Source organism: Mirounga angustirostris, unplaced genomic scaffold (assembly GCF_029215605.1).
Source record: "Mirounga angustirostris isolate CCGP_5_RB_7025 unplaced genomic scaffold, mMirAng1.0.hap1 SCAF_17, whole genome shotgun sequence".
Lineage (NCBI taxonomy): Eukaryota > Metazoa > Chordata > Mammalia > Carnivora > Phocidae > Mirounga > Mirounga angustirostris.
The window spans coordinates 22948799-22960957 of NW_026991725.1; the positions used below are offsets into that span (position 1 = coordinate 22948799).

General features: G+C 53.2%; 1 long non-coding RNA gene across 1 annotated transcript; it reads right to left on the bottom strand.

Moving 5' to 3' along the window:
* Positions 1-7078: 7078 nt before the first annotated feature.
* On the bottom strand, positions 7079-8841 carry LOC129046242 (uncharacterized). Its single transcript, XR_008507172.2, has 3 exons — positions 8732-8841; positions 7751-8007; positions 7079-7212 (listed from the first exon to the last, which is right to left on the bottom strand). It is a non-coding gene; the product is annotated as an uncharacterized LOC129046242 (long non-coding RNA).
* Between the last annotated feature and the right edge of the window lie 3318 nt (positions 8842-12159).

The window sequence follows — 12159 nt, forward strand, 5'->3', positions numbered from 1 at the left end:
GCCCCTGACAAGCCTGGGAGACTTGCTAGTTTCACCCAGCCTGTGTGTTGTGGCTTCTTTAGACTTTTCGTCCACAGCCTAGTAACAGCTTTCTGGCCTTCTCCCCACTCCTGGGACCTGACCAAATTAGAGCACCCTGAAAAAAGTCAGGTTTCACTGGGGTCTGGGAAGTGAACAAACTTCCTTTCTTCTAGGACTATGTTCAGACAAATTAAGGGAACAGGAAATTATCTGGCTTATTGCAGCCCTCCCAACACACACACACACATACCCCCCACAAACCCAGCCCCTCCCGGTTGGTCCTCAATTGCCTACACATTTCGAGCAAATGTGACATGTGACTTGGGGAAGGAAAGACCCCCAACCCATTGCTAGCTGCCTCTCTCTGGGCTGACACAACCATCACCTACCAGCCCCCACGGTTCTGGGCTGTAACAAGAAGCCAATGGCTGCCTAATAATATTCAGACCCCTGCCTGAAAATAAAAAGAAAAAATAATTTTCTGCTTGGGACAATTTAAACTGAAGAATTCAGGCTGTGAACACCTGACCTAAATGCTTTTAATCAGAGCAGAAGAAATACATGCCCGTTTGTTCCCTACTTTACTAATTAAAAAAAAAAAAGCTAATTGGTGTTCTCAGGAACTTCCGACTGAGGGTCAGGAGCCTCTAGCCATCTCTTCACCCCTTCTCAATTCCCTATGGCCCACCCCTCCCCCCACAAGGCCATCCCCACCGCGTAGTTGGCCTCTTTCCGGCAGACAATGGGAGGGGGGTGCCCTCAGACCATCTGGCCCCGCCCCTGCACCAGAACTTTGGCCCTGAAAAGGCAGTGCTGTCATTGGCCAAAAGTTCTGGCTCAGCAGGGTCTTCCCCCTTCCTGGATCCCTGGACTAGTTTCTGGGAGCAGAGACCTCTCTGACTGGCTGCAAGTCAGCGCTGCTGACTGGTGGAGTGCAGCTCCTGGTGGAGCCCCAGAGCTTAGCCCAGTGCTGGGCACACAGTAGGCACTCAGATAGTTCTGGAATGTGAAATGAGAGTTCCCACCAGGCAAAGGTCTGATTTGTTTGGGGAGTCTCTGAGGCCGATACACGGAGAACTCCAGGGCCTCCTGATGCCCAGGAGATAAACAAGTCCTGGTTTTTCCTGAATTATTTCTCAGATGCTCTGCTTTAATTCCAGCTTTCTGGGCTCCCTATTTCTTTTCTACCCATCCTCTAAAGCAGGATCTTGCTCATTCCAGCAAAGGGAAAAGGCTCATTGATAAGCTGAATGAGAATATGCCACCACTCCCCAGACCTTTCCCCCACCAGATCCAGATACTTCAGGCTAAAGGGAGTTTGAACCTGAAATGAGCCAGATAATTGCCCCAATTCTCTGTTCCTTATTAAAGAGGTAGTTACAGGCCAAGGGGTTCAAGGGGCCTCACTTTTATGGACATTGCTCTAAGGCAAAAGAATACATTATACATATACAGGCTGAGAACATACCCTCCAACCTAGACTAGTTCTCTGAGAACAAAGCAGTCTTCCTCCTCCCCCCACCCCCGCCATCCTCCTCCCCCTCTTTCCGCCCCTCCTCTTCCTTGTTATTAATAGTTATTATTTACTAAATGCTCCCTGTTCACGGGGCATTGTGCTAAATCCTAGACACACTGTACATTAATTAATCCTCACAATAACCCTAAGAGTTAAGACATCCAGATTTTGCAGCTGCAGAAACTGAGTTACTTTTCCCAGCATAAAGCCTGTGTGTGTGTGTGTGTGTGTGTGTAATAATGTTGATGTGATCCTGGGAGATCTGAACATTCAAGTGGTATGACAGGGATGGAAATAGAGAAAATTGTCAATGAGAAGATCTTAAAGTTTTTGAAATATGGAATGTTTTCATAAAAAGCAGATAGTTTCTCCTGCCCTAAAGTGAACAAAGAAGTGATGCAATTAACTGGCTAATTCCCAGCCCCAAATGCTTTCCCTGGAAATGGGCGGATAATGAGGCCGACAGTATGTTCGCAGTTGAATTCGCCTGATGTTGCTCCATTTCTCGCCCTAACTTTTGCGAATCGATTGGGCAATCACAGTGAGACGCACAGACGCCTCCCGGACGCTCACATACTCGCACGCGCGCGCGCACACACACACACAAGATTGCTGACACACACAGACCCGAATTTATCCTGCCTCTAGAGTCTTTTATGATTCAGCCTCAGGAATGAAAATAGGGTTTGGCGCGGAATAATGTGCCCAAGGCCGGCTAGGGCGCAGCTGCTCCAGATGTGCTCTCGGTAATTAGGCGTCCACGAGAACCCGTGCCCGGCGGGTAGGGCGCGTCTCGCGGGGCCGCGGATGTGGGCCGGCGCTGCGCCCCTAGCCTGCCCCTTTGCTGCCCCGGCCCCCCGGCGGCCCCCTCGCCCCTCTCCTTCCCTTCCTTTCCCGCAGGGGATTCTCTGGGACCTCTGTCTAAGAGTAACTTTGGAGAGACGTCTCCAAGAAGGCCCCACAGTATAAAATGGCGTCTCCGGCTTGGCAGAAGGAGAGGGACCCCAGTTTCTCCCACCCCGTGCTTCTCGGGTCTGGGGCGTCTCTGAGCTTAGACTCAGAGGGAGTGGGTCCCGAACAAGGCTTCTGTCTCCCCACCTGTAATTTGGTTTCCTTTTCCTGTAATTCGACAGGCCATTTGAACCAAGGAGAGTGACCCAACTGTCTGCCCTAAAGGCCTTTCTCCTTTGGGTTTATGGGGCAGTCGTGTATCTGACACCTTCTCTTAGTCATCAGGGCATCTGACAAAGTATTCAAACCTCACAATATCCCAGGGCCGTTTTTCATCCGTGCCTTTGAGGGCCTAAGGCACTTGCCTTGGCTCCCAATCCTAGCTGAGATGCTCCTATATCCGCTTCCAATTCCCTTATGTGCTCCCCCAGATCTTAAATCCAGAAAACCCCAAACTTCCAACACAGACAATCCCCTAAGGCTGCCTTTCTGGAAATGAATTTTGCTTAGTGAGAAAGGCATTTTTGCTGGGGTCGTCATAATGTAAGAACATTCCATTCGGAGTAGAGGACATGTCGTCTAGCCCTGCCTCACCATTTTAATAGCTGCTGTGATCTTGGGCTAACCACTTCTTCAGGCCTCAGTGTCTTCCTTTGCAAGTTGAGGGGAGGGGTTAAGGATTCCGGCGCTGCCCTTGAGCAGGCCCCTGGGGAGATCAAAGGCGATTGGGCTGTGGAAGGCTCCCTAGAGTCGGGAATGAGGGTAGGGGGTGGGGAGCGGATGGAGCCAGGATTAGCTGCCGATTCCTTTCCCAGCCCTCACTGGTTTCATCGTGTTTCTCTTGCTTGGCAGAGGGCGCCAAAGGCGACGCGCCTGCGGCCAGCTCCAGGCCAAGCCCAGCGCGTCTGCGGGAACCGGCCCCTTCACCACCGCGGGACCTAGAGCGGCGCGAGGACTCAACGCCAGGGCGCCGCCTAGAGGCCGGCCGCGGCCTCAGCCTCACCGGCCCGCGACCGCAGAGCTGCATCCCCAGCGGCGGCCAGAAATCAGGGGACAAAAAATCCAGCCTGGGTCTCAGGGATGCGGCTTCCGGCATTTCTGACTACTCTAAAACCCACCCCTCCAACGTAATGAGCCGTAGAAAGGGAGATGGAAGAAGAAGAAGAAGAAGAAGAAGGGCCAGAAATATTTATTCTCCTTGTGATTCTAAATGCAAGGGGGTCTCAATTTCGGTTTCTCTGAGGATCCCGTGTTCTGCATCCGTGTCTATTCTGCCTCCTCTCACCATCCAATGCCCAGTCGCCTCCAATTATGCTAGAATTCTGCTTTAGCTTCGAGGGGGCACAAGAGTAGGGAAAAGCTGCCCCTAAATCTTACAGCGTGGTCATCTACATTTTCAATTCTGAATAATTTGGAGATTGACGTGCTTTGGGGAGAGTATTCAAACATCTGAGGGTGAAGAGAAACATTGCCTAAGTGGCCTCTACTCGCTGAGTGGCCCTTAGCTCAACTTGCGTCCGAATGGCATTCAGGAGGGCACCTGTTGGCAGCAGAGCCCCTGTTGGTCGGTGTCTGTGTTGGGCATTGAAAGTTGACTCTCTCAGGCCAGGCAACCTCGGAATGAGAAGGCTGGCTGGCATCTGTGGGAATGCATCTGAGGTGTCCGTTCAGCCCCATGCAGAGAGTTTTATTTTTTAAACTGGGATCCATGGCCTGGGTTCTGGGGATGGGGTTGCGGGGGGAGACAGAAAGCCCTTGAAAAGTGTCTGCAAAATTTGTGTGTGCACAGATCAAGTCTGTTCTATGGCTGTGGCCTCTTCAGCTTTTCCAGACTCTAAGACTCTAAAATGGTTCAATCCCCTTTCCTCGGTCCCAGGAATCACGAGACCCAGGTCAGCGATGGGCAGGGAGCCAGCACACGGACCTGCCCCCACCGCAGGCCTCTAGAGTGGGGCAGGGTGTGTGGGTAATAGCAGTCTTGAATGGGGTGGAAACTGCTGGTCCCTGTGTCCTGCCCTCCGCCCATTGCTAACAGCTCCCAGAGGCAAATCCTGACAGGAGGGGTGACTGCCAGTAGCTGCCATCACAGTATTTTTAATAAAAATATAATATGATAAAGAGTGAAATAAGGGAGTTAGGGCACATAATAAGGAAGGAGCTGGAGATGCCTCCTCCTGCATATCCTGTGATATGAATATCGGGATGGGAACGAGCTACTTCCTGTCCTCCAGCTGTTAATGAGCTCCCCCCTTCCTCCTCCTGGGTGCAAGGAAGGAGCCAGAGGGCACTGCGCCCATCCCCCACTGGCTGGGGCAGAGTGGGCCTGCCTTTCAGAAAATTTGCGAACCGCAGACCATAGTATTTCCCCTGCCCATTCCATTTTTTATAACTTTGTTTTTAAAATTGTCTTTTTCCTTTTTTTAAAAAAAGTAATCCCTATGCCCAACGTGGGGCTCAAACTCACAACCCTGAGCTCAAGAGCCGCATGCTCTAAGGACTGAGCCAGCCAGGTGCCCCCATTTTTTTTTATCACTTTAAAAAACAAGTCCCCAGAAGTGTTCTGGGGCCTTTTCTTGGAAGGAGGGTTGGGCGTGGAGTTGGCAGGTCACACAGGGCCCCACCTGTGTGTGTCTGTGGGAAGGAGGGAATGTCAGTGCACCAAACCCCCACCTGCGTCTGCAGCTGGGCCTCAGTCCTGCACCCCAGGCCTCACTGAACCTGAGTTCATCTTAGCCCTCCATCGCCTTTTAGACTTGAATCTTTGGTATTTTTTTGGTGAGTAACTGTGAGGCATGATCACAATTCCTTTGCTCTCCCGCTCAGAAGTGCACTACTCAGGCCCCTCCAGCAGACAAAGTGAGCAGGAAATCAACAGCTACACTCCCAATTATCTGGAGCCCACAGCCAAACGGGATTTTCCTTGGTTTTGATTCACAACGGCCTGATAGCGATTCCCAATCCGGATTCCACAAAGTTTGGTAAAAACAAAAACAAAAACAACAAAAAAACCCAAAACAAGGACAGAAACAAAACAAGAGCAACGACAACAAACGGTCCAGAGCAGAAGAGAACTATGGAGAGGGCAGTGGAGGTGCGGGCAGAGGTTTTTGTCTGACTTGGAGGCTTTGAAGGAGCCGGACGGGAGCCGGTGGCCGCCCTCTCGGCAGAGGCCAATCTGGACGCTCCTCAGCGCTGGCCGTCACCTCCACTCAGGAAAGAGCAGCCTCTCGGTTTCTCCTCTGGGAGCCCCTGCCCCGCTCAGCCCCTTTAGGCCTTCTGACCCTTTCTCCCCTTCCCGCAAGTACCTGGCCATACAGGGGTGGGTCAGGGCAAAGGTCGGGCAGCTAGAGACGCAGAAAGAAAAAGCAAAAAAACCCGCTTTCGGCGGAAAGATGCAAAGACCGGAGGCCACAGGGCGTGGCGGGCAGAGCCCGGCGGTTGCAGGAAGGACGCGGCGTCTAACTCGCCTCTGGAGCCCGGCGGAGGCTGTGCGTGGGGGCTCGGTGAGTCGTCAGGCCAGGCGGTGGCCTCCAGGCCTGGCCGCCGCCCCGGCGAGTCCCGCGAGAAGGGTCCCGGCGGCGGGCACGGCCGAGGCAAAGTCCCGGGGGCCGGCGGCCGAGGCTGCTTCTCTCCACGCGGACGCAGTCCCCTCGGGCGAAAGAAAGGGGCCGAGGCGGCTGCTTCTGCGGCTCGTAAATTTGTTCCCCCTTCCTTTTAACCCGCCCCCCCGCCCCCGGCCGTGTTTCTTTTCAGGACAGGAGGGGATGTAAACCATTTGAAGTTCATCAACACGGTGAAGTTTTATTGTATTTCCGGTCCCCAAGATTTATACCCGGGAGGGGGAGCGGGCGGCCAGGCAGACTCCTGCGCTCCCTCGGACTTCCCCGCCGGACACGTGGCCACTCGGACCCTCGCCTCCGGGGCCGGGGCGGGAGGGAGCCGGGCCCGGACGGGGACAGGCCGCTGGCTGCGCACCTTCCGCACCTTCCGACGGCCGCTCCCACGCCGCCGCCGCCGCCCAGGTGAGTCGGCCGCCTCGGCCCGCCAGGCCGCCCGCCCGCTGCGGGTTGTGTGCGTGAGCACCTGCGACGCTGCGGGTGTCTGGAGTGGGGAGAGGTGGCAGGAGGGGACATCGGTGGGGGCGGGGAGAGAAGGGCCCAGGCTGAAGGTCAGGAAGGAAGATGCAAACTTGCTCTCTGCGTCCCAATCTGAGTCCTCAGCCCCTCGGGCTCGTTTATGAATTCGGAACGGACGGTCTTACCTGGGACAGCTCAGCCTCTGCAGAGCCAGCCCCCCCCGCCCCCCCCCCCCAAGACGTTTCTGGCAGGGCGACTTCACAGCGACTCCTCAGGTCAGCCCGCTTCCCCTGCCAGTCATATTCTTCTGTTTGCTCCCTAGTTTTCCTGGTACTTTCTCACACTCGGCTTTTCCGTCTGTGTCTCCTGCAGACACTTTCTCAGCACTCCCCTCCACTCTCTGTCTATACTGCAGTCTCAAAGCAGGGCTTTGGCCTCTCAGAGCTGCCCTGAGTGACCCTGGAATACAGGCACTAGCCCTCCGGCGAGTGTAGACGCACCTTGATTACCATCTGAAGGTGAGAAATCTTATCTGTGGAGACCTCCAGCTGCAGAGACGGAGGCCGAGAGGCGGGGACCAGGCAGGTGTATTGGCGAGGCCTTGCCCAGGCCTGGCGCTGGGCCTAGGGTCCCCATCCACCAGGGCTCCTGGAAGAGAGCAAAAGTCCCTGGACTCTGAGCTGCCAGGCCCAGCTCCAGAGTGGTTTTTCCTGGAGTCCTGCCTCCAGGTCTTTGGACATGTTGTTTACTAGCAACTGGGTTCTGCTGGGGAAGTCGTGGCGGAAAATGGAGTTAGAGGGCCAGCCGCTTGGGCGCACAAAATGGCTGCAGGGGCCTGCCCTCAGGGAGCCCTTGACCTGGAGCGTGAACTGGAACTGCTGAGTGAATTAGGTAGTTTCATGTTGTTGGGCCTGGATTTCTGAACACAACGACATTAAACCACCCGACTCACGGCAGTTACTGCTCCTCGCTTAGCTGGAGGAGTGGGGAGCTGGGGAGGGAAGCAGAGTCAGGGTTAGTGTATCACCTTGCGAAGTGGTGACGAGGTTTGAGGTCCCTCACCCAGAAGCAGCAGGGATGTTCCCCCAGAGGAGAGATCTGGGAAGTTACTAGGGTGTCTTTACACTTCTGTATCTTTTCAGTGTGCGTTGGGAGGGAAAGGGGGAATGGGGAGCGTTCCACTCACCAGAGGCACCTTGCTGGGCTGTTCCGCAGAGCCAAAGAAAATGGTGGTTGCGTTTCAAGCTTTCTGCCTTGGGATCTTGGGCTCCTGTCTACATTTAGATTTTCCAGAGTAAGTCTCTCCAACTTGGCAAAAAGCTTGATTTCAAGAGATACGGGGGGGGGGGGGTCCTTGAGGTCTTTGTAACCATTGGAGGGGGGACAGGACTCCACTTCAACAGGAAACTTCAGGTCCTTGAAGAGGACTCTGTATGTCCCATTCTGAAAAGGAAATATCAGGATCCCATGTCGCCTCAGCGTGTGGGCCTCCAGGGTCCTTCCTAGGGCTGCCTAGTGGGGCAGGAGTGGGGCAGAAAAAGTCCTACCTTTCCCAATCCCTCAGCTCCTTCCCCACAAAGTGGCCAAGGCTTCCCCATAGACCCTGGGGCTGGACTGCAGGTTTACCTGGGTCCCAAGGGCCACCCACTGGGAGAGGGGCCTGGCTTGCCTGCTACAGAGGAGCCCCCGGCTGTTGGGCCCTTCATTCCAGACTTATGGACTGACAGGAGATGGAACGGGGGGGGGCAGGGGCAAAGCTGTGATACCCTCTTTGACCCCAACCCATTCGAGGCTGCTGGCTCTCTGCCCAGGAAAGGAAAAACTGGAAGTACTGGAGGAAGGAGGGGGACGGTCCAAAGCATAAGCTAACTTTTGTTCCCAAACTTTTCCCCCCTGCTTGAGGCAGAGGAAATGTGGAAAGGGGCTGGGAAAGAGGCCCTGACCGGATGGGACTCCGGCGCCAAGCTGACCTGGGAGGGGGAGTGATCTCTGAACAAGGGGCATCTGCTGGGAGTGGAAGGGGCCTTGGAAGACCCACCCCCAGCCCTGGAAGAAATGCAGCCTTCAATCTACTGTCCTGGTGGGCAAAGGCCAACAACGCTGTTCCTTGACATTTTCTTGTCCTCCAGCCTGGGTGAAGGTGGTCTGGAGCATCTTACTGCCTTACCTTACTTCTCTCTGGGCCTCTCACAAACCTGCCCAGCCACCAGGATCCTGGAGCCTGACTGTCTTCCATCCCTGGTGTCTCTTGGCCACCCCCTCCCAGGAACAGTGCTGTAAAAAGAAAAAAGGGGGATGTTAGAGAGAAAAGAGGAAATAAAGTCTTTGGAAAGCAGAGAGTTTTACAACAGCCACAGGTTTTATGGAAGCAATTCCGTAATAACCTTCTACCTGCTCAGCTCCTTTCCGCCCCGCCTGCCGCCCTCCCCGTTTGGCCTCCTAGATGCCCCCTCCCAAAGAGCCAGCCACCCCCACTGCCTTCCATGTCCCTGATGGCTGAGAGTTGGTAAGAAGATTCCCGAGGTCTGCTTGGGCTGCTGACCTCTCCGTTCCTCCTTTCACCTCTGACATCCTGGGAGGGAGATTTGGCAGGAGATTTCGTTACTTTACAATTAAAATCCCCACCTGGAGGCTTTGGAAGCACTGAGGTTTGAACCCTTGGGTGTAGATTCGATGTGATCCATTTTAGAGGCTGGTTTGGATAAAGGCTGAAGGTTCTGGGGACCAGGGTTTCTTCCCCCAACCCCCCCCCCAGCAAGCATCCCCACACCTCTTTCTTTCTCAGAGTGGGTCTGGACTCTGGTTCTGGGTCAGAAGAAATATCCCCGGGTGGTTGGGGACATAGACGTGGGGACCTTTCTAATTTCGTTGGAGACAGCAGTGCTGTATATGACCCCTGCAGTTACCTGAGGGCTTTCACATTGCACTCATCTTTGCCCACTGGCCAGATTCACACTTGTGAGGGACACACTTGTGCACAAGTATGGTGCCTTGATTCTTATGCCCATCACTACCATGAAATAGGCATCACATGATGCACACTGTCCCTGCACTTTTGGGTGAGATACGCAGTAAAGGATGTCATGGTCAAACCAAAAAGTCACAAAATTTCAACCTCTCCTGGGCCAATTCGAGTCATTTCCTTCACCTTCCAGAGAATTATTTTAGGAGAAAGTTGTAAAAGAATTCAGATTTAAGTTACATGCGCTTGTTTGAGGATACGGTAAATATTTTGCTTAAATATCAAGTCAGCAGATTTTCAAACAAAGCTTCCTAATCAGATAATGTTCTATAGCCAAAATTCAAGTACACGAATACTCAAGTTTTCGCCCTTTCCATAGGTGTGTGATTGTTATAAAAATGTACGCAACAATTTTTGGGTAATAGATCTTCTTATATGAACAGACTTGTAAACCCACATCATTCACAGGGGTTATACACGCATCCACATATGCACCATTGGATCTTCTATATGAATGCCCAAGCACATCCAGTATTATAGTTGGGCATATTTATTTATTACATAGTCTATACACAGCATAGAGCACAGCACTTTTGCACACTGGGTCCCCATAAATAAATATTGATTTGAAATATACCTACAGGACACACACGTCTATCCAAATACAACATGCATAAATTTCAGCTTAGCTTATCAGTTATCAAAGTTTAAACACAAATTTTCCCCCTTTTCCCATTTATTGTTTTTCTTTTTGTTTTTCCTTCTCTCTTTTCCTTCCCTCTGTCTAGATTTTCTCTCTCTCCTTATTGACAAGAATCTTTCCAAAAGTCACCCCTGTAACACGGGCACTCACCGGCTGGGCTGGTCCAGGCCAGGCTCGGCCTCTGCTCTCCCCACCTCGGCCTCGCTCTTGGCTGCTCTGGGCCCCAGTGTGGCCCAGGGTTGCAGCTCTCCCCTGCCTGCCCTTCTATGAGCCACCAGTTCCTGGCCCTAGCTGTGTTCAGGCGCAGCTCCTGTGCTGGGAATGGCTAGAGCCTGCGAGGGAAGGCAAGGTTTTCCTTCTTTCTCTTTAGGATCTAGGGTGGGGTGGGGAGCAGTTTGCTCTCCGGACAAAGTGATCCCCCCACTCAAGCAACCTCTCTATTAAGCATCTTTAGAAGCTGGACTCCAGGGGCAGCAATCCTGTTTGCCTCCCTCCTCCACGGTGGGTACCATTGTTTGGGAGAGGAAACAAGGTTCTCAGGGCATCCACAGACCCTCAGAGCACCCAGACAAGGGGCTCCCTCCCAGCTGACACTTTAACCCTTTCCCTGAGCTGGAGTTGAGCTCCAGTTTGGGGCAGCAGTGTTTTCTAGAAAGCCTGGCTAGGGTGGGACTATTGCTTGATGCATCTGCATCCCCACCTGGAGGGAAGAGAGCTGGGGTGAAGGGTCCAGGGCGTGGGTGCTTGCTCATTCCCTTCGCTCCAGAGTTCCCTATCCTGAGAAGACAGAGACCTCAAAACCTGTCATTTTGAAATTGTCCCCACCCTCCAGTTTTATGAGCAAAGGTGAAGCTCTGGTCTCAGGAAAGAGGCCTGGGTCTCCTCCTTACCCAGTACCTGGGAGCTACCAGGGCTTAGGAGCAACTCCCCATACAGACAGCAACTCACAAACTTAGCCCCCCGTCTGCTGGGACTCTCCACCCTTATGGGGCACAAGTCCTGAGCCCAAATGTTCATCCTCTAACTTCTTCCCTAAACTAAGTGTCCCTCTGGACTTCTCTTATTGCAAAGAGAGGCAGCATCAAAGTCTGGGCCGGGAATGGGAACCAGAAGGGCCGCAGTCAGAGCCCAGCGCCTGCACGGCCTGGGTTTTAAGAACAGCCCAGCACTGTGGCTTTTCTATAAATAAAAAAGGCCCTGCCCACAGTCCATATGGCCTTTTGGGCCCTAATTTATATACTACAGAAAGTCATATACTCAGCCCGCCATGCTTCATAACACCATTATTTACGGCAGGAGAGGGTTTTTTTTTTCTTTGAAGAATATATTTATTACAGGTAAAGCCAACAGCAGACTCCATACATCTGGCAAATCGAGAACAGGTGCTTTGCCTTAACTGTGATTCATTCGCTCTGCGCGCAGCTTTTTCGCTGTCGAGTCCGGGGAGCTCCCTGGACTTTCCCAAGCGTCCAACCGCTACTTAGAAGAATTTGCATCGGATTTTTGTTTCCCCACTTGGGTCCCATGGAAAGAGCAGATCTTCACGCCGTTTGGTTCCCGGTCTGCTGGGCTGTCGCCCTCGGAGAGCTGGGGTGGAAGAGGAGGGGGCCGGCTCGGCGCTGGCATTGATCTTTAAAAAATCATTTTAAAATCGCCATAATGTGAAGAAATATGGCGCTTCACCCTCATATTTCACACGTAATGACACGAGATGGCTTCATTTGGAAAAGAAAAGCGGGAGGGAGTGTGTCTGTGTGTGTGCACAGAGGTGATCCGCAACCTTCTGCACGGCAGAGGGGTACATGGCCAAAAAGATAAAACCTCAAATTAGAATGGCCCCGCTTTTGTTAAAAGGACAGGGCCGGGAACAGCCTATCGGTTGAGGGCCCAGGGCCCGGCAATGCTGAGAAAACCCGCCCCAGCCTGCTCC